The sequence below is a fragment of the Panthera onca genome, chromosome F1, assembly GCF_046562875.1.
Source record: "Panthera onca isolate mPanOnc1 chromosome F1, mPanOnc1 haplotype 2, whole genome shotgun sequence".
Classification (NCBI taxonomy): domain Eukaryota; kingdom Metazoa; phylum Chordata; class Mammalia; order Carnivora; family Felidae; genus Panthera; species Panthera onca.
Genome location: NC_138355.1, coordinates 11471621 through 11494178, shown reverse-complemented (window position 1 = coordinate 11494178; position 22558 = coordinate 11471621). Strand labels below are relative to the sequence as shown.

Below are 22558 nucleotides of genomic sequence, written 5' to 3'. Positions count from 1 at the left end.
AAAGTCTTTCCTAACATCGTTGATTATGCTTTTGTATGAATGAACACATTAACTTTGACAGGAGAAGGTGAAATATAATGATTAAAATGGTAAAATAAAAAGATGTATTATATGCAGATCTGAAATGATGACATTCATTCACAGAAAAAAATAATATATTAAAATCCAATACTTAACAAGAAGAGGAGGGGAAAGAATGGGTACAGTTAATGGAATTTGTGTGTGTGTGTGTGACAGTTAATGGAATTTGTGTGTGTGTGTGTGTGTGTGTGTGTGTGTGTGTGTGTGTGTTTAACTCACTGACCAAAACTAAGGTACTACCCATAGTTTAATGCTATATGGACAACAAATTGGACTCACATTAGAATTAGCCAGCCTTTGAACTGACAATCCAAGGACAAAGCAAATCTGGTTGTCTGAACTCAGCTTTGGTTTCTATGTCAGTTAATTTGCTGTTGACTTTGAAAACTTTAAATTGTTGCCATCCTCAAACCTTGAGAAATGAGTCATCTGTTTCTGTCAAATGGATAAGGACAAAATCAACAGGGAAATTTTATTTTCAAAGTTCAGAGACAACGCAATAAACACTAGAGATTATTTACCAGTAACTGTGCTATTGTTTTTGTTTTTGTTGTTGTTGTGAGTTTTTTTTTTTATTTTCCAGAATTCACAATACTCCTTTAAAGAATACAAAAGGCAAGCAACTTTAAGAATACAAGTAACAGGGTGCTGGGTGGCTCAGTTGGTTAAGTACCTGACTCTTGATTTCGGCTCAGGTCATGATCTCACTGTTTGTAAGTCCCAAAGGCAGGGCTCAAATTTAGGAACCGTGAGTGCAGAGCCTGCTTGGGATTATCTCTCTCTCCCTCTCTCTCAGCCCCTCCTTAGCTTGTATATGCACATGCTCTCTGTATCAAAATAAATAAATAAATTTTAAAAGAAAAAAAAGAATACATGTAACAATCAGGCATTCTTTCTGGCAAATTATTGCAATAAACCAAAGCCAACGAATTTGCTTGGTATAACTATTTGCCCTAGAAAGGGAAGCATAAATAGGCCATTGCCATTTTTTCCCTTAGAGATTATTAGACCATCTTGTATCTTAAATGCAACTTCCAAATTATATTCCTTGTAATAAAGCATACATGATGGCTATAACTATCTTCATTTTTCAGTTTAATAACTGAAGCTCAGAAGTTTTGTTTCTCTTGGCAAAAATCACCATTCCTATGGGGCAGATGTAGGATTTGAACCACAGCGTGGACTACACCCCAGGCCTCTACTATTATTAATAAGCTCATTTCATCAGTGAATTTGGATACTTTCATTACCTGACTCTTCCTTTCCTTTTCTGTACAAAGAAATAACTATGCCTATCTTACTTAGGTTATAGGGTTGTTACGAATGTCAAGTATCATAATGTATAGAAATAAGTTCCTAAAAGGAACTTAACAGCCAGGAGGTTTTACTTCAAAGCATACAGAAAGTATGGTTGATTTATCTGAGAGAAAAGTGTGATTTGGCTTTAGGTTAGTTACTTTTATGGTAATTTGAAATTACACAGTTTTCGTCTCCTACCCACCCCCCAACCCCCACCACTACTCTTCCACCAGCCAAGCTAGAGAAGCCCAGTTTTATAGTCAGACATACTGCTTGAGGGAGTAATAGGCCACAGTGGTCCGCATTCCCATCCTCCCACAGCACATGCAGCCAAAACACCTACTCATATTTATCCTGGAGGAAGGTTGAGTGAGAAAATACTATGCATGTTTCTGAGTCAGTTTTAACCTAACACCCACAGGATACAGAGGTTGACTCTTTTAAGGATGCAAATCATTCCCAAGTGTGTTGACTTCATATGTTCAAGGGGAGTTTCAGCACTTGCTACCTAACTTCAAGTCTGCTGAAGGGAAACCAATGAAAACTATAAACTTTTTTTTCATATTTTTCAATCCTTTTTCAGGACTACATTAGGGACCTTCCCAATATGTGTGGTGATCTTAAGAAACCAGTAAGATAGTATCCAATTTTTAAATAAAATGGTGAGCTTGGGGCATTACCTCAGGCACCATGTTGAGAAAACTGAAAATCTGACATGGAAGCATCTCATCACTTTAGCTATGCTCCACAAAAACTATGCTCCAATCAGAGACAGAAAGCAAGGGCAACTTGAGGAGAGCAAATCTTTGATTTGGCCAAATTTACTTTGCAGATTTGTATAAGTTTATTTTATTCCCAATATCAGGCAAGACACTGATCTGTTCAGATCCACAGAATTAGAGTGAGCCATTAATACTGACGAGAACACAATGTACTGCATGGCACACCCAAGGGACACTTTTATTTTTAAGATCTCAACTCAACCATCCTTTTTGCCAGGCACTGGGCGAAGAGCTCTGTGTGGAGTATTTTTTTTTTCAATGTTTTTTTTTTTTTTTATTTATTTTTGGGACAGAGAGAGACAGAGCATGAACGGGGGAGGGGCAGAGAGAAAGGGAGACACAGAATCGGAAACAGGCTCCAGGCTCCGAGCCATCAGCCCAGAGCCTGACGCGGGGCTCGAACTCACGGACCGTGAGATCGTGACCTGGCTGAAGTCGGACGCTTAACCGACTGCGCCACCCAGGCGCCCCTGTGTGGAGTATTTTAATCAATCCTTACGACATTATTATATGGGGCTATCACGGATTCCTATTTTGTACATCAAGAAAACCACTAGTTGGTGGTGGATCCAAAGCTAGAACACATCACACTCTTGAGCTGTTTTCAAAAGGTAAGCCAAAGGTAGTTACACGAGGGAAACTCCTTCCTTCTCCTCCACACTTTTGTGGTCAACAGGAAGAGGACTTCTATCAGGGGTGGTTCCGTGAACAGTGAATAACAAATTATGGAGTTCTTTTTAGTGTATTTGAAAGGGAAAATCTGGGACACCTGGGTGGCTCAGTTGGTTGTGTGTCAGACTCTTAGTTTTGGCTCAGGTCATGATCTTATGGTTTATGGGATCAAGCCTCAAGTCGAGCTCTGTGCTGACATCTCTGAGCCTGCTTGGGATTCTCTCTCCCTTTCTCTCTGCCCCTCCCCCACTTGAGCTCCTTCTCAAAATAAATAAATAAACATTAAAAAAAAAAAAAAAAGAAAGAGAAAATGTTTCCTATATGTTTCTGGACTCTAATTTACAGACAATATCAGGAGGAAGATGCATGAGAAAAAGAAGGCATTCTTGTCTCCTGTTACACATTAGTAGTTTGTAAGGTTCTCTAGCATCTTTATACCATCACTGCAAGCACAAAGAACAAAGCACAAAGCACAAAGAACAAAGGAGAGGGAAACTAGTTAGGTGCTACAGCAGAGACACTTTGGTCATCCCCAGTTTGGTGGGGATTCATCTAGCTCTCTGAGTGAGCACTGGATTTCTCACTCACTGCTTGTTGGGTAGTCTCCCATACTCCACAGGTGTAGAAGAAGTCCTCCTCAGAGGGAAGGCCAGGCTTTGGTCCAAGGTTAATGAGTTTTCACAGACCTCAAAGTGCCTGCAACCTAAGAAGAAAAGTGGATGGTACAACAACGGCAGAATGCTAGCAGTTTGTGATAGGTACCATAAGAGGGCCATAGAGAAATGTGAGAATTCAGAGAAAGGAGTGTGCCAAGCCATGTGCTGGCAGGAATCCACGACAGAGGAGGCAGAGAGGCATACGCTGTCTGTAAATTTAAACATGGAAAGACCAGATGCCTAAGAAGGTTGACTAATTTAGCGAGGAGGTGATAGTTGGGGAGGACGAAAAAGAGGGCACTCCAGGAGGAAAGAACAGCTATAAACAAACTATTGAAACAGGAATGTATGTGTCCATTTCAGTGACCCATTTGCTAAGAGAAATAGTGGATATATAAGAATAACTAACATTTAAAGAACAGTGATTCTTTACTAGGAATTATCCTAAGTGATTTACATGCAATTATCTTATTTAGTCTGTGCTATAGAGTATGTTCTGTCAATACAAGGCAAGAACCATCACTATTGCCACTTACAATAGGACCTTAGACTCACTGAAGTTAACTGGCCAAGAACCACCAGACAGCCTGGCCCGGCTTCCTTTGTTATTCTGCTGTCCTTTGAAGTAAAGATATGAGAGATAAGGTTGTGAAGAGGTCACAGGCTGAGGTCAGAAGCCCCTGGATATTATCCTAAGATAAGATACATAAGCAACAGAAAGCCTTGAAAATTTTTATCCAGGAGTTGGTATCAGAGATGAGCTCTGGAAAGATTAAAGCTTCCCAGAATACTGTTTTAAAACTTGGATTCTTAGTCTGTTTACTTGTTTACAAGCTTATCTCAAGGATGGAGGAAAAAATTTTTAGTTATTTTTGAGTCAGTATCTTTCAAGTGCTCATTTCACCCTCCCCTACCTCTGAACTAACATTAAGCACCTAGAAGAGTCAGATCAACTTTTCTAATTGGCTGAGGATTATAAACTGAGGAGTAGTAAATGAGGGTCTGAGATTGTGCTCAACCAATGGGGCAGGAAACAGGGCACTGAGGCTTGTATTTTACATAAAGACACAAAGGAGCTGTACTTCAGGTAGTCAAAGCTCGCTCATTGTGCAGTCTCCCCATTATAGGATACAGTGAGTCTTGGATATGACCAACTATACTATCAACTTTATGAGCAAAATAGCTTCTACTCTGAAGCCTTATGACCTGAGAGAAACCCGGGAGAGTGAAGCCCTATGGCAGGCTCCTCTGTAGCCTAATGTGGGGATTCCCTCCTCTGAGTAATACTGAGATTGGGCCTGAAGCAATCTCCAGAAAAAGAAATCTATGCATCTCTGCATTTCAGGTTGTAAGACGGTGATGAGTAAAATTGACATATCACTAACTCACCAAACTGAGAAGGCCTTTGAGGGCACGCACAGAGCTAAGTGGTTTACAAACACTGTTTGACTGACTTGGACAAAACATCAGATGACTATATGGATAAGTGCATAGTCTCAAGGGGTTTCCCTTCTAATGCAGGGAGAAAGACAACTGTAACAGTCAGTAAAGAGAAAAAGAAAGGGGCTCTGAAAGAAAATCATATCATGTCATAAAGTAACCAAGTGGAAGCCTATATCCCAGCACTGGCCATGGCAACACATGAACCAGCAGTGACAAGGAGTCAGCGTGCAAAGGGCCGATGCAGAGGGAAGAGCGATTACAATGGTACTGAGGTGGGAACACCTCCATTTATTCATACCAGATGTTTGGAATCACAGAAATAAACTTTTTATTCATCACCATCTCGACTATAACTTGTGCAAATGCTATAGATCCTACTGTAGGATTGATATGCACCCAAAGGAGCTGTATCTCTTCAGTGCTCACTGGGTAGAATTCTGAAGGTACCTACTCCATTGTAGCTCAGCCTGAAGCTCACATGCTAATTACCTCCCACCATGCTGCTTCAGGGGCCACATGTCTCCTGCCGTAAGATTTAGGAGGGTGGGAACATGCCTGATATGTTCACATAGACAGTCTTAGGATTTAACAAATGTCTACTATTTTTTGTATTCTCAAAAACATTGGTTGATGAGATGATTTATGATCAGTTAATGTTATGAGTCATTGTAGTACCAAATTTGGGCAAGTAAAGGGCTATTATCACTCCCACTTGACATATTGGAACAAGGAGGCCACAACTAAGCACAGTGCCAAAGGCAGGTAACTCCCATTCCAGATACAAAGGCCTTCCATTATTCATAATACTACTGCATATTAAATCTCCACAAACACATGATTCATTACCACACAGATTCAGATGGACAACATGTGATCCACAGTTTCCCTCAACATAGTAATTACCAAAAGAAGGTCTAATGATTTGTAGTCTTCCTAAAAAGCATGTTATTCCAGTTCTCCACCAACTTCCAGAAAAACATGAAAATATGACAGTTTGTTGATTCACAAGAATTTGCCTCGGGTTTCTTTTTATATGGTGTATTGTTAGTACAATTCAGTTTTAGTGATAGGTTAACTGGCAAATATACATTAAATCATACTCATAAGATACACTCTGATAGGTACTATCAGAAAAATAAGATACACATATACATATACATTTCCTGACCTTCAGGGGCCCTAAAATCTAGTCAAGGAGATGCCTTTCATTATATGAAATAGTAAATAATAATCTAACATTACAATAAAAGGGAATTGATAAAATGTTATGAGGACACATACGACTCACAGTCATCCATCCATCAGTGTGGTTCAGATATAAGGTGGATAAGAATCTTTAGTAGAATTTTTGGTAAATACAGAAAGTGAAAAATAAACACAGTAACATAAAGTGTGTATGTGTGTATACATGTGGTTTGTTCTCCCTTAAAATAAAAATTAGTTCCAGAGCATCAACTTTAAGAAACCCAACTCGATACCCGTTCTTGTTGCATGGCAACCACAAAGAAGCACAATGCTGCAAGGAAATCTCTAGAGAATAGCTTGGGCGTGGAACAATGTTTCCAAACAGAGAATAAGGTTTCTGTCTCTATAATCCCTCTTCTATTACAGTAACACCTCATTTGAGAAGCAGCATGCCATTGTAGAAAATCAGGAGTCAAAAGGGCTTGAAGTTGGAGTTTCCTGACTCTGCTACCAACTTGACGTCTGTCCTTTCCACCACCATCCTGGAGGGAGCTGCATGGACACAGGGAGTCAGGAGCTCTCTCCAGCTCTGCAGTCAGACACATCTGCCACTCGCTTTTTGTACAATCCCAGGCAGGTCATTCTGCTTTTACAGATTATATATTTTTTTTCATCTATAAATTGGGAAGAACAGTACCTCTGTAAACTGAAATGCATATTACTAAGTGAAAGAAGGTTACATCTGAAAAGGTTACATACTATGTGATTCCAACTAGGCGACATTCCAGAGAAGACAAAACTCAGGGGACAGTAAAAAGATAAGTGGTTTCCATGGGTCAGAGGGTGAGATGAATAGATACAGTACAGGGGGTGTTTTTAGGGCAGTGAAGCTATTCTATATAATACCATAATTGTAGACAAATGTCATTATGCATTTGTTCAAACACATACAATGTACGAGAGTGAACTCTAATGTAAACTATGGACTTTGGGTATTTATGACAGGACAACGTGCATTCATCGACTGTAAAAAATGCACCACTCTGGTAGAGAATGTTAATAATGTAGGAGGCTATATGTATGTATGGGGACAGGGAGAATATAGGAAATTTCTGTACCTTACTCTAAATTTTGCTGTGACTCTAAGATGGCTCTAAAAACTAAAGTCTATTTAAAACAAAGAATAGCACCTCTACCACACAGTATTGAGAATTAAATGAGATAAAACTTAGCACAGAACCTGCCAGGTAGCCAGTGTTCAATAAATATCAGCTATTACTATGATCTTGTTTCTTAGCCTATAAGTCAAAAGTTGCTGGTTGCAGTGAAAAGTCAGAACTGCTAGAAGAAGACATACTGATGGTGAAAACGTGTTACGGGAGAACACAGAAGAATAATGGGAAGAAGCATAAGAATTCTGAAAGAATGTTGTGTGGATCCTGTACAGTAAGGACACAGTGCCCTGCATCTTAGCTGACCAGCGAGGATTGGCACATCATGGCAATACAATCAATGGCACTGGCAGGTAAGAAAAGCAGGGTTGGAAATTCTCACTCTCCTTCAATCCCATCATTTGGGGACTCTGACTGAATCACTTCATTACCCTGAGCTGGGTCCCTGCCATCAGCACCAGCAACAGGATCGGCTCAGCTCCTGTCTGCTCTATGTCAGCTTACAGGACTAGGACCTTCCTGGCATGGGCCATCCTGTTGCAAAAAGCTAAGTAAGCCCCATAGAAATCCATTTGTCACAGCAATGATTGGTGACCAATTTCTTCAACTATAAAAGAGGAGACAATATGCGTCTCACAAAGCAGTGGAGAGAACTGAATGAAATGATGCATATAAATCATTTAACACACACTCCCAGCATATAATAGATGCTACATCAGTGTTGGTATGGATAGGAATGCTTTCTAAATGACAGCTCACAGTGACTTTCAGGTGTCAGCACAGAGCTACATTTGCTGCTATTCTGACCTTGGTATTGTGTCTCTGCTTTGAAAACTGAGTTTGCATTACATTCCTGGGCCTTAGTTTTCCAGATGTTATGAACAAGCTGCTTTGTAACATAGCACCTGGCACATTTAGGTTCCCAGAAAGGTCTTTTGAAAAAAGGAAGGGATAAGGGTATGCATAACATGCTCTAGTCCCCGTTCACTTACCTTCATTTTAATAACCCTCTGCTAGCATTTGACCCCTGCCATGTCCCTTATCTAGTCCCTTATCTAAAACCTGAAGCCCAGACTCAAAACTGAGTCTGGTGGCCAAGCCCTTCTCTCTGTTAGAGAGCACCCAAAGTCCACATGCCTTACTGCTTGGACATACAAGTAAATCATGTTCCAGCCTCTCAGTCTTTGGACTTGACACATGTGTCTATTACACTATCAGCAACTGCAGTATGATTTGGGTGTGTGCCATCTGTGGTATTTCGTTTGCACTGTCGGCACTTACAAAAGGCTCAGCCCAGCTACCTTCATTCACTCCACCTCAACAAAGAGGACTAGGATCTTTCTGGTCTGGCCCATTCTGTTGCAAATAACTAAATATGTCCTGTGGATGCCCAAAGCACAATAACCATGCTCCATTTGTCACAGCTGTAATGACCCCTGGAATTCAGCAATCTAAGTATGTGTGGAAGACAGGTGAGTCAGGCCTGCAGTCAGTCTATCGACATATGGTATCAAAAAGTCTCCTGGCAGGGAAAATCACTCTCAAGAAAGGAGTCAAGCTGGGTTAAGTACAAAGCCAAACTGTAGAGAAGAGGACTGATTCTATGAGTTCAAATCTGTTCTCCAGTCTAGTCCTCCCATACATTCCTGTCTGAATTTTGTCAGGAAGTGGGAAGGAGAGATCATGTGTAGAAAAACATGGGAAAACACCAGAGAACATATGCAAACCATGTGGAAAAGTGGAGCATTAATGAAAAAGAGCATTCTTTCTACTTCTGTATGGCCTTGGCACATGAAGGACATCAAAGAACCTGACATCCCACAGGCATCTTCAAACCAAAGCACATCTGCGGCTTCATTCAAGAAAGAGACAGAAATAGCTAGAAGTGACAGTGTTGCCTACTTGAAGCAGGTGGACAGAGCACTGGATGATGGGAGTGAAGAGCTACCCACTGGCAGTAACTCACCTCTAAGGATTCTAAGGATGTCAACAGAGAAGGGATAAGCACAGAAATAATGGATGTCATCTAGTACCTGACTGGACAATTTGTGCACTCAAAGATTATAAACAGGGTGGTTAATTAATCAGCAAAAAAATATATTGAGTGAAGTATCCTGCTAAGGATCATGACTCCATAATTATTAAGTGAGGTCAACACCCAAGAAAATATAAATTACCTAGCCACTTTGTTGAAAATAACAGAAAATTATATGAGTTTATTCATCTATTTATCTAAAAGCAATCCCTAAAACACAACCACAGGTCAGGTTGCTATGACAAACAATAGAGAAGCATATGGTTAAATTATTCTCAGAAGTTCATAGCTATATCAAAAATCATAGAATTTCAGATGTCATTATAGAGATGTGATTGAAGAGCTATGGAAGCCCAGATTAATCTACTAGGAAAAAAGTAGTTCATAGAAATTTGGATGAGAAAGCAACCTTTAATTTGGATATTCCCAAATACAATAAAAGAGAAAGAAAATATTGTGCAGGTGCATTTTTATAGGAGACTGGGCTCTAAAGTAAATATGTAAGAAAAAAATCAATACAGTAAAATTTATCCTTGTATATTCCTGAAATCATCCATGAAGTACACATGGATTTGAGTCTACAATCCTGTAGAATTTTTAACTTTAAAGTCTGAGAACCACCAAGTCAATCTAAAGGACAGAATGAAAGAAACCATGTGTACATGGTCTATGCATGAAAATAATTCTGCTTTTAAAGTAACTTCTTAAAGAGGAATCAAGAGATAATTCTATTGTTTCTTTCTCTGTAGAATTTATCCGATCTTAACATGAAGTCTCTATGATCGCTTAAAACAGAGCTTCAAAATTCATGAAGCAAAAAACTAATAAAACTGAAAGAAGAAATTTTAAAATCCAAAATTGTAGATGGAGATTTCAACATTTCTTTCTCTGTAATCAATATAACAAATAGGAAATAAGTAAGAATACAGAAAACTTGATCAATGGTACCAACCAAGCTGACAAAGGTGATAAGCACATTCTTCCTAAGTGTATTTGGGACACTCATCAAATGGACCATATTCTGGGCATAAAACAAACATTAAGAAATCATAAAAATTAGAACCATACAAATTACTTAACCATAGTAAAATTAAACTAGAAACCAGGAATATAAAGATAGCTGGAAAATCCCCCATGTTTTGAAATTAAAAACATGCTTCTAAATAACTATGAACCACCACCAACAAAAAAAAGTCACATGGAAAACTAGAAAATATTTTGAGTTGAATGAAAATGAAAACCCAACATATTAAATATTGTGGGATGTATCTAAGACATTGCTTAGGGGAAAATTCATAGCATTAAGCACATAAATTAAGAAAAAAAATCCAAGTTTCCATCTTAAAAGGTGGGAAAAGAAGAACAAATTAAACCCAAAACAAAGAGAAGTAAGGAAATATAGTTAAGAGGATAAACCAGTAGACTCAAAAGCAGAAAACCAATAGAGAATATCAAAGGTTGGTTCTTCAAAAAAAAAAAATCAATAAAATTGACAAATGTTAGTTTGATCAAGAGAAAAAAGAGAAGAAACAAATCACCAATATCAGGGATAATAAAAGGGACCATCACTATAAAATCCTACAAATATTGAAAGAAAATAAACAGATGTTAATAACTAGATGTTAAATCACTCTTACCTACTCAAAAAACTTTTGTGCTCATCTAAAAACCTGTTCATGAAAGCCTATAGAGAATCTATTCATAATTCAAAAATCTAGAAACAAGCCAAAGACTCATCATCAGGTGAAAAGAGAAACAATGGCATCCACAAAATACAATGTGACTCAGCAATAAAAATGGATAGAAAGAATACTGATATATGCAATACCATGAACGAATTTCAAATGTGTTACACTAAGTGTAAGAAGACACATTCAAAAGGCTTTATGATATATGATTCCATCTATAAGACATTCTAGAAAAGGCAAAAATATAGGGACAGAAAACAGATCAAAGGTTTCCAAGGAATGGGAGAGGTGAGAAGTACTGACAAGAGCAGGATAGTATGAAGGAATCTTGGGGGATGATGGAATAGTTTGCTCTCTCGATTGTGATGGTGGTTATGTCACTGTATTTGACAAAACTCATGGAACTTTAATGCAAAAAAAAAAGTAAATTTTATTGTTTAGGAAAAACGTGAATAAAACACTACCTGTGACCTTACTGCATATCTTGTGATTTGCCTGTTACTTTGAATTAAAACAAAACAGTGGAGTTGCATCTTGGCAAAGATCAAGTTCCAAAGTCAGTGATAAGTTAAATATAGGTGTAAAAATAACCACATGCATTGCAGACAGACTCCCATTAAAAACTGTTAAATTTTTAAAAAGTCATTATATTTTTTAAATTTTCTTTGAAGTGAAATTTAAAATTCACCCCATATAGGTATATAATTCAATTATTTTAGGAACATATATAGTGTGCAAACATCACCAGGATTCAGCTTTAGAGCATTTCCACCATCCCAAATGATTTGCTTGTGCTTATTTGAAATCAATAACCAATCCCCACCCAATCCTAGGCAACTGCTAACGTACTTTCTGTGTCTTTAAATGTTTTTTCTAGTCATTTCATACAAATTATATCATACAATATTTGTTCTGCTGTGTTTGTCTTCATTCAGTTTATATAATTTTTCTTAGTTCACCCATGTTGTTAACATGTATCAGTAGACTGTCTCCCTCTCTCTCTCTCTCTCTCTCTTTTTTTCCACATAGCACTATTGCATGAATATACCTACCACATTTTGTTGGGACAACTGGGTGCCTCAGTCAGTTAAGCGTCCAACTCTTGATTTTGGTCCCAGTCATGATCTCACAGTTGGTGAGATCGAGCCCCACATCAGTCTCCATGCATCAGCACAGAGCCTGCTGGGGATTCTCTCTCACCTTCTCTCTCTGCCCCTCCTCCATGTGCACACATGCACATTCTCTCTCTCTCTCTCTCAAAATAAATAAATAAACTTAAGAAAAATATATACCACATTTTCTAGATCTATTACCAGCTAATGGACACTCAATTTGTTTCCACACTTTGACTCTCATGAATAATGCTGCTATGAATATTCACATGTAAACTTTGTGTAGATTTTTTTCTTCATGTCTCTTTTCTTGAGTAAATAACTAGGAGTAGAATTGCTGTACTATATAGTTAGGTATAGTGAACTTTTTAAAAAAGTGACAAACTGTCTTCCAAAGTGTGTCTACAGCAGCAAAAATGTAAGTTATAGTTTCTCCACATTTCCCGTCAACATTTGCTACTGCAGTTGTTTTGATCACAGCCATTCTAGTGTGTGGACAGTGGTATTTCCTTGTATTTTAACTGCTTCTTCCTAATGACTAGTGATGTTAAACATCCTTTCAGAGAGGTTTATCTGCCATTTGTAGATGTTCTTTGTGGAAATGTCTTTTCAAAGCTTTTGCCCATTTCATTGGGTTGCTTTTCTTTAAGTTGTAAGAATTTTTAATCTATTCTAGATGCAAGTCCTTTGTCAGATATACATGGTTTGCATGTGTTTTCTCCTAATCTACAACTTCTCTTTTATTATCTTAATGGCTTCTTTTGAAATGAAAAAGTTATTAATTTTGATTATGTAAAAGATCACGGGATCCGTCATCTAAGATGTTTTTTCTAGCATTTTTACCTGATTCTTGTGGAACTTCATAAGCTTCTTTTCTCTCAAAAAATCCATTTCTTGAACATGCTCCTTACCTGGCATTAGCATACAACTGTGACAATGAATTCCACACTGAATGAAAAGAAATAGATAATGGATCTTGTGGTCTTTTGTCTTAACTCCATTTGCCAGGTATCATGATTCTCTCGCATTATCCTCATAGTAACTTATGTTCTTTTATATCAAATCCCAATGGCTTCTCCAAAATACTGAAGAAGAATAGACTGCCCAGTTTAGAGATGACAAAACTGTAACAATGTTGTTTTTCAAGTATGCAAAGGTTATAGTACAGAGAAAAGTATTCAGTATAAACCTCTGTCGTTATTATCATTTTTAAAAAGGAAGGGTAGATGTTATAGAGGAGAGAAGAACTAAAAAAAAAAAAAAAAAAACAATAAATAGGGGAAATTTTAGTATTACAAATGAGATCTCAGTTTAGGTTCAACATATACTAAGATCTTACTTACTGGAAATCAGACACAGTATGTCACCTGATTTTATCCTCCTGACAATCCTGTGAGGTAGATAATAGATCTCTATCTATAGACAAAGAGAGCTAAGCTTGGAGTAGATAAATGAATTGTCCATGGCTGGGGCACCTCCATTGGAAGAGCATGCGACTCTTGATCTTGGGGTTCTGGGTTTGAGCCCCATGTTGGGTACAGATATTACTTAAATATATATATATTTTAAAATTTTTATGTATATGTATTTTTAAGAGCAAGAGAGACAGAGTGTGAGCAGGGGAGGGACAGAGAGAGAGAGGGAGACACAGAATCCGAAGCAGTCTCCGGGCTTGAGCTGTCAGCACAGAGCCCGACGTGGGGCTCGAACTCACAGACCACGAGATCATGACCTGAGTCGAAGGTGGATGCTTAACCAACTGAGCCACCCAGGTGCCCCAATATATTTCTTTTTGAATGAGTTTCCAAGGCTTCATTGCTAGTAAGTGAAGTAAGAGTTGAACTCAAAATTAGAGATTGTACACTTTTTCTCAAGTGTTAATTTCAGGAGGAAAAATTATAAAATGCCAGCATACAATTATTTCAGGAAAGAGGCGGTCTTTACAGAAAGCATTTCAATCGTGTGTGATAAATGACAGTTCTTTTCAGGGTCAGTTCTACCTGTGGTGTACACCTCAATAAAGGTGGAATGCCAAAGGTCAAACCTTTCAGGCTCAGGGTGGCTGCCCCACTTCATGCCTTTTTGAAGAAATCAACACTAACCAAGCACATACTGCCATTTACCTTGCCTCATTTCTAAAATAAGAAAACTAAAAGTTACTGTCTAAGACTCTATTCACCTTCAAGTATCTGTTTCCCTTCATCTAACATAAAGATTGTTTAGTGTAATTCCATTATTGAGTTTGATGTTAGATCACAGGGTATAGACTATCAAAGGTCTGCCACATTGACTGCATTACGGCTTTATCTGAGGATAAAAGTAAAGTTAGATTTTTATCATTTCCATTCTAGTCCTTTCATTTCTGAAAACACACACACACACACACACACACACGCACACACAAGAAGACCTTAACTAATTACACGCAATGCTGTTCACAAGTGAATATGGTTAATTATTGATATAATCAATCTAGTTTTTAAAAAGTTTGGTAGTTTTTCAGAAAAAAAGCATTTAATTTTAATAAACATGAAATATGTACAAAAATGAAAAGGTAATATCAATTATAAGGTTACTTTTTAAAGCAAAGTATTATAACACAGTAGTAATAAAAATATGGTTTTCAGCTTTCAATCCATGAAAATTTTATTTAAGTAATTTCATGATCATAGTTTTATTAACCCTCCTCACAAGTTTTACAAAGAAACCATGTTTAAGAGTATAAATCAGTGATAGGAACAGTAAGAATCACCTTAGTGACAGTCTTGGAAAACTGAGAAAAAGCCCTAGGACTGGTATTGACTGATGTCAGAGTTCTGTGACAACATTGCTGTGTGACCTTACATAGTAAATCAACCCCCCTCATAAGTGACTTACTTATTTAGAAAGAGGATAAGAATCCCTTCCTATTGACTATCTCAAAAAATTAGCTTAAAATTGTATGAGGAAACACAAAAGTACTTTGAATGTTTAGAAATTCAGCAGAAATTCAAACTACCAGCCAATACAATGCACCTGCTCTATAGATCTAACCCTTATTATCTCTTAGGTTTTATTCAGGATGAAGAAACAAAATAGAAATATCCTATTATTTTAGTTTTAGATTTCTAACTCATTTGTGACAATGCCCTCTGTTTCAGTTATTTATCCAACTGCCAAAAACATTAACAGAGGTCCACTCCACCTGCTCAGCGCTATGCTAGGAGTCATGGAGAATATGGACAAAAGGCATATAAAAGACATGCTCAAGTGGTCCACAGTGTAGCTGAGGAGGCTGAGATAATGGACACTAAGAACAAGAAATGGTCTGCAATAATGAAGTAGGAATTAGATAAGATCAAGGAACTCGGTCAGCAAGTGGTTGTCTCAGTCAATGTATTCATGGATTTAAGTTCTTCATCTTAACAATTTATTCAATTATTACATTTTAATCAGGATTTTTATTTTAATATAGTAAGGTTCACATGCAGCTGTAAGAAATGATACAGCAAGTCTGGGTGGCTCAGTCGGTTAAGCATCACACTTCGGCTCAGGTCATGATCTCACAGCTCGTGAGTTTGACTCCCAAGTTGGGCTCTGTGCTGACAGCTCAGAGCCTGGAGCCGGCTTCAGATTCTGTGTCCCCATCTCTCTCTCTCTCTCTCCTTCTCTCTCTCTCTCTCTCTCTCTCCTTCTCTCCTTCTCTCTCTCTCTCTCTCTCTCTCTCTCTCTCTCTCTCTCTCCTTCTCTCTCTCTCTCTCTCTTTCTCTTTCTTCCCCTCCCCTGCTCGGCTCTCTCTCTCTCTCTCTCAAAAATAAATAAACATTAAAAAAATGTTTTTAAGAAATGATACAGCAAGATACCATGCACCCTTAACTCAATTTCCCCCAACGGTAGCATTTGCAAAACTATAGTATAATCAGGATATTAACATGATACAGTAAAGCTACAGACCATTTCTATTACCACCAGACCATTACAGCCACACCCACTTCTCCTCTGACCACACGCCCTCCTTAACTCTTAGCAACCACCCATCTACCTTCTCAATCTTTCTACTTTTGGCATTTCAAGAATGCTATGTAAATAAAACCATGTAGTAGGTAACTTTTTTGTTGGCTTTTTTCACTTAGCATAACTCTCTGGAAAATCAGTCATACAGGCTGTTGCCCATATCGATCACTGGTTTCATTCTATTGCTGCGTAGTATTCCATGGTATGGCTGTACCACAATTTGCTTCACCAATCATTTACTGAAGGACATCTGAATTGTTTCCCATTTGGAACTGTTATTAATGAAGGTCCTATAACACCTGTGTATAGGTTTTGGTGTGAACATAAGTTATCATTTCTCTGAAGAAGGCCCAGGAGTACAGTAGGTGTGTGTTTAGTTTTTCAGAAACTGCCAGACTGTTTTCCAAAATGACTAAACCAAAATGACTAATTTACATTACCATGAGCAATATACAGGTGTTTATATGCCTCCTTATTATCACCAGCCACTGGAGTTTTCACTATTTTTTATTTTACCATTCTGATAGGTGTAGAGTGACACGTCATTGTGGTTTTGACTAGTATTCCGCTCGTTGATAATAATGTTGGACATATTCTCATGTGCTTATTTGCTATCTGTACATCTCTAGTAAAATATCTCTTCCTATCTTTGCCCATGTTCTAATTGCACTGTTTGTTTCTTGTACTGCTGAATTTTCTAAGTTCTGTATATATTTTCTAGATACTAGGCCTTTGTCAGATATGGAGTTTGCAATTACGTTCTCCTAGTCTGTAGCTGGTCTTTTTACCCTCTTTTTTAATTTTTTTTTTTAACATTTATTTATTTTTGAGATAGAGAGAGACAGAGCATGAACAGGGGAGGGTCAGAGAGAGGGAGACACAGAATCCGAAACAGGCTCCAGGCTCCGAGCCGTCAGCACAGACCCTTTTGGTATCAAGTCTTATAGCTATTTGCCTTGGCCCAAATACTGAAGATTTTCTCTTCTTTTTTAAAAAGGTTTATACTTTTATATTTTATATTTAAGTCTGTGATCCATTTTTGGTTAATATATTTGAGTTTTATATAGGCTATCAGACTTTGAGACTCCCATTTTTTTTTTTTTTTTGGTCTATGAACATCTAAATGCTCCAGTATTAATTACTAAAAGATCATCTTTTCTCCATTGACTTGTTTCTGACTCTGTCAAATTCAGTTGGTCATATTTGCGTGGATATATTTCCAATTCTCTATTCTGTTCCATTGATCTATGTGTGTATCCCACTGTTAATTCTACAGTTTCGTAATGTAGCAGTATACTAAGTCTTAAAATCAGGTACACTGATTCTTCCCACTTTATTCTTCTTTTTAAATTGTTTTAAGGGGAAGGGAAAAAAAAAAAAAAAGGGGGTTAGAGTGGGAGAGAGCCAAAGCATAAGAGACTGTTAAAAACTGAGAACAAACTGAGGGTTGATGGGGGGTGGGAGGGAGGGGAGGGTGGGTGATGGGTATTGAGGAGGGCACCTTTTGGGATGAGCACTGGGTGTTGTATGGAAACCAATTTGACAATAAATTTCATATATTAAAAAATAAAAATAAATAAATAAAATAAAAAATAAATAAATAAGTAAATAAATAAATAAATTGTTTTAGCTATTCTAGTTTCTTTGAATTCCATATGAGTTTTAGCCTAATAAATACTATAACACATACTATACTATACATATACTATAATGAATATATTATATAATACTATAATACTATAAAAATCACGTTGGAATTTTTCTAGGAAATGTGTTAAATCTGTAGGTCAGTTTGGAAGGATTGGATATAGTAAAGATATCAAATAGTAAAGATATCAAATAGTAAAGTTTTAAGTCTTCCAATCTATGAAAATATAATTAAAAATAAGGTATAATATTATGGATTGAATTGTGTCCCTCAAAAAGACATACTGAAATTTTAACCCTGAAACCTATAAATGTGATTTTTGCAGGAAATAAGGTCTTTGCAGATGTAATCATAAATCCTAATCCAATGACTGGTCTGGCTTCTTCATAAAGCAAAGAAAATTTGGATACAGACACACAGAGATGAGGATACCATGTGACAACACAGAGGCATAGATTGGAGTAATGAGTCTACAGGCCAAAGAATGCCAAGGATTGCCACTAAGAACAAAGCTAGGAAGAAGACGAGGAGTAGATTCTCCCAGAGAACCTCCAGAAAGGAATCAATACTATTGACTCCTTGATTTCAGATTCTAGCCTCCAGAACTATGAGAGAATAAATTTCTGTTGTCTTAAGTAAAAAATGAAAAAAAAGAAGATATTTTTCTCTATTTATTTAGATTTTCTTTGATTTCCTTGATCAGCATTGTGTAGTTTTCAGCATATAAACCCTGCACATTTTGTTACATTTACACCTACTTACTTCTTTAAAATTGTGAAGGACTGTAAATGGCTTTTAATTTCCATATCCATGTGTTTATAGAGAAATACAATAGGTCTTTGTATGTTTATCTTATATCCTGTGTTTACTGAATTCACTAATTGGTTTTAGGAGTTATTTTGTAGATTATTAGGATTTTCTATGTAGACAGTCATTGCATCTGAAAATAGTGGCAGTCCTGTTTCTTCCTTCCTACTCTGCATGACTCTCTTTCATTTTGTTTTTTGTTTTGTTTGGGTTTTTTTTTGGTAGATGTTTTTATCAGATTGAGAAAATTCCCCCCTACTGTAATCTTTATGAGAATTTTTTATCATAAATAATTATCGAATTTTTAAAATGCTTTTTCTGAACCATTTGATATGATCATGGAATTTTTTTCTTCTTTAGCCTCTTAATAGGGTGGAATACACTGACTGACTCTCAAATATTAAAACAGCTTTGCATTTCTGGAATAAATTCCACTTGGTAGTAGAGTTTAACTTTTTATATATTACTGAATTTTACTTGCTAATATTCTATTAAGGATATTTTCATGTATATTCATGCAATATATGGGTCTACAGTTTGTTGTCATTATTGTTTTTGAATCATCTTTGGTTTGGGCATAAAGATAATACTAGCTTCAGAAAATGAATTAGGAAGTATTGTTTCTTACTTTGTTTTTTGGAAGAGATTCTATAGAATTGGTGTTAATTCTTTAAACACCGGGTGGAATTCTCCAATGAAATCAAATGGGCCTATGGGTGCCTGGGTGGCTCAGTGGGTTAAGCATCTGACTTTGGCTCAGGTCATAATCTCAGGATTGGTGAGTTCAATCCACGCCTCTGGCTCTGTGCTGTCAGCACAGAGCCCACCTCAGATCCTTGGTCCCCACCCCTCTCTTTCTCTGCCCCTCCCCTCACTCATGTTCTCTCTCTCTCTCTCTCTCTCTCTCTCTCACACACACACACACAATAAATAAACGTAAAAAAATTATAAATTCAAGTTCTTTAATAGTTATGGTGCTATTCAAACTATTCTTTAATAGTTATGGTGCTATTCAAATTATCTATTTCATATTGAGTTAGTTGCGGTACTTTGTGATGAATTGGACCATTTACGTGTGTAAAAGTTGTTCCTGTGGTGAAAAAGAATGCTTTTCTATCAACCAGAATGGATATATAAATTCAAACACCCCACTTGGACTTCTCTGTCATCAGGCTGCTGATGGTATTTGTTCACCTCATTACAGCCTCAGGAGGTGAAAGTCTCAGGTATCCCCCTGGGCCTCTTCTTACATGAATAGTGGTGGGGCCACATTTTTTTCTGTGGTATTTGGCTGGAGATTATTGTCTAAGAAGTTTCTGTCTTACAAGGCTGCCCCTTTCTTGCTCCTTTAATTAAAGAGAGCAGGCATTTCTTACTGTTTTGGTTTGGCTTGGGTTTTGTTTTGGTTTTGTATTGTCCTCTGTGTCTGTGGACCTTTCTGGGATGCCAGCTCTTCAGCTTTCAAAGCTTATCACGATGCTGTCTCAGGTTCTAAAGACCTTAAAGAGTCTGTTTATTTTCTCCACTTTTCAGAGTCTCCTTATGTATTTTTTGTATACAGTATTCAGACTTTGTAGTTGTACTTAGCAGGATGAATAGGGAAAAGTATGTCTGTTCTACCTCTCAGAAACAGAAGTCATCCAGGGCTTAGTTTTAAATAATTAGTTTGAAATAAATTGACAGAGATGAACTTGTGGTACATTAAACAGCCTGATCAAAACATAAATCTTTACTTATGAAACTAATCCTTTGCCCCTTTAGGGACAGTCTGCTACGTCTCAGGAGAAGAAAGCTCAAGAGAGGAAAGGAGAAAAACAGAAAATAGGAGAAAATGGAAGAGTTTCTGTATGCCACTCCTTACTTTACTCCTGCCTCACCCTCAAGGCAAGTGTAGGACCCCAAAATACCAAAAGGTCAGGCATATTCTAAGGCTGACTCCAATATCAGTCTAGCCAATAGAGATTATCCATCCATCCATCTATCTATCTATCTGACATATATTTTAATCACTCACTTTTTAGGTACTCTCATGCTAAACATAACAGAGAAAATTAAGTTAAAAAATCAAAGTCTCTCTCAGAATACCTTAAAAACCTGCATACAAAAATACTATAATAATAGTAAGGTTCTAGTGAATGGCATAAAATGGGCCACATTGCTAGGAAAGGATTAAGTATGTTTGTATTGGAAACCATAAGTTTTTTCTTTTTCTCTGGTTTCCTTGCTCCTTGTAACCAAATCCAACACCTACAAGATCAGACATCAGTTCTAAAAGCCAATTATGAGAGAGGCTGGAAGTATATCAATTGATAAATAACTCATCCTCTTTAAGCCTGTAATGAGATGGCTAATCCAGGAACACTGGCCTCCTAAACTCCCCTCAGAACTTCCTTCATCCTTTGCTGCACCAGAGGATGGTGCTGGCCAGCCCTGTGCATCTGAATCTCAGACTCACTTTATCACCGTCCTGCGTCAGCACAGGGCTTGGCTCCTGCCATGTTTGGTCAGGTCTCCTACAATATCTCCTGACATCCTGGATCATGAAAATTAGCTAGTGGGATTTCCAACCACTGTTTCCCTCTAGCAGGTATTGTTAATCATTTCATTATAATGAAGCCAGTGACTTCCAGAAAATGGGTAATCTAACAAACAAAGATAAAGTTTTTGTTCTTCAAAAATGAAGCAGATTTCTGCTTCTGGCAATGGAAATCACTTTGTTTCTCACCAAGTGCCTGTTGAAAATAACTATAAAAGCTGAACAAAATATATAAAACTGTATGTTTGAAGTCATCAGAGAGTCATTAAGATAAAGAGAAGCTTCATGGCCAAGAGTCTGAAAGAAGAGAGCCAAGAGAAGTTTACCCCCAAAGCAGCAGCTGAAAGGCTTACAGATTGAATGAAATATTTAAAAGTTGCACAGGAAAAGGCAACAAAAACTTGAGTTCAGAGTCTTCCAGGGATTAATAGCCTTAGGTAAAGACATAGGATGTCATTAGGGACCCCAGGGCACTTCAGCCTACAAGTAAGTGTTAACAGGAAAACAGATCAGCCCTCATAAGAACCTAAGAAAAGCCTTAGGTCAGCTCAACCCCTTAAAGGATTGAGGTGATTGGCATTTGACCAAGCTACTGGTCAGAAGCAAATCTAACTCCTACATGGAAAAAGAACATTCATTTAACCTCAAAATATCTCACGAGTTTTCTTTTACTATATATGACAATACAATATATGAGACTCAATAAAAAATAATCAGCATATTAAAAAAAATCTAACCGAATAACAAGAGGAAAAAAAACAGATAGTGCATAAAGACCCATGAGAAATCCAGTTATTGTATGTTTCTGATAGAAACTTCAAAATAACTGAGATTAAATAGTTAAATAACTTGATAAAATTAAGCAGAGTTAACAATGATGAAAACAAAGACAATGTAAATTCTAGAATTGAAATTAAGAACTTTGTAAATATATATACCAGTATGTCATACAGAACTGAAGGAAAAACATCAGTGAATCAGAAGATGAGTCAAATATGAAGATCAAAAGGAGAAAAAAATGATAGAAAATGAAGAGCATGTCAAATTTATAGGACATGCACAAATGAAAAGATTAATATACATGTAATTTATTTTTTAATGTTTATTTATTTACTTTGAGAGAGAGAGAGAGAGAGAGAGAGAGAACACGAGCTGGGGAGAGATAGAGAGAGAGGGAGAGCGAAAATCCCAAGCAGGTTCCATGCTGTCAGTGCAGAGCCCAACTCAGGGCTCTATCTCACAAACCATGAGATCATGACCTGAGCCAAAATCAGGAGTTGGATGCTCAGCTGACTGAGCTACCCAGGCATCCCAACAGACATGTAATTTAAATCTAAGTAGATAAATAGAAAAATGGGGCAATGGCGATATTTGAAAAGATGATTACAAAGAATTTTCAAAAACTGATCAAATACTGTAAGCTACTAATTTCTTAAAAATTCTGTGAAC

General features: G+C 37.2%; 1 protein-coding gene across 6 annotated transcripts in view; it reads right to left on the bottom strand.

The window, feature by feature from the left end:
* The window catches only part of RGS7 (regulator of G protein signaling 7), a 529525-nt gene that overhangs the window by 339933 nt on the left and 167034 nt on the right, over positions 1-22558 (bottom strand). The window contains exon 2 of one of the 6 annotated variants that reach the window (XM_060643380.2): positions 3423-3537. The exons of the other annotated variants lie outside the window; for them this stretch is intronic. The gene's annotated coding sequence lies outside the window, so the exon portion shown is untranslated. The remainder of the gene's footprint in view (positions 1-3422; positions 3538-22558) is intronic. 6 annotated transcript variants of the gene reach the window in all.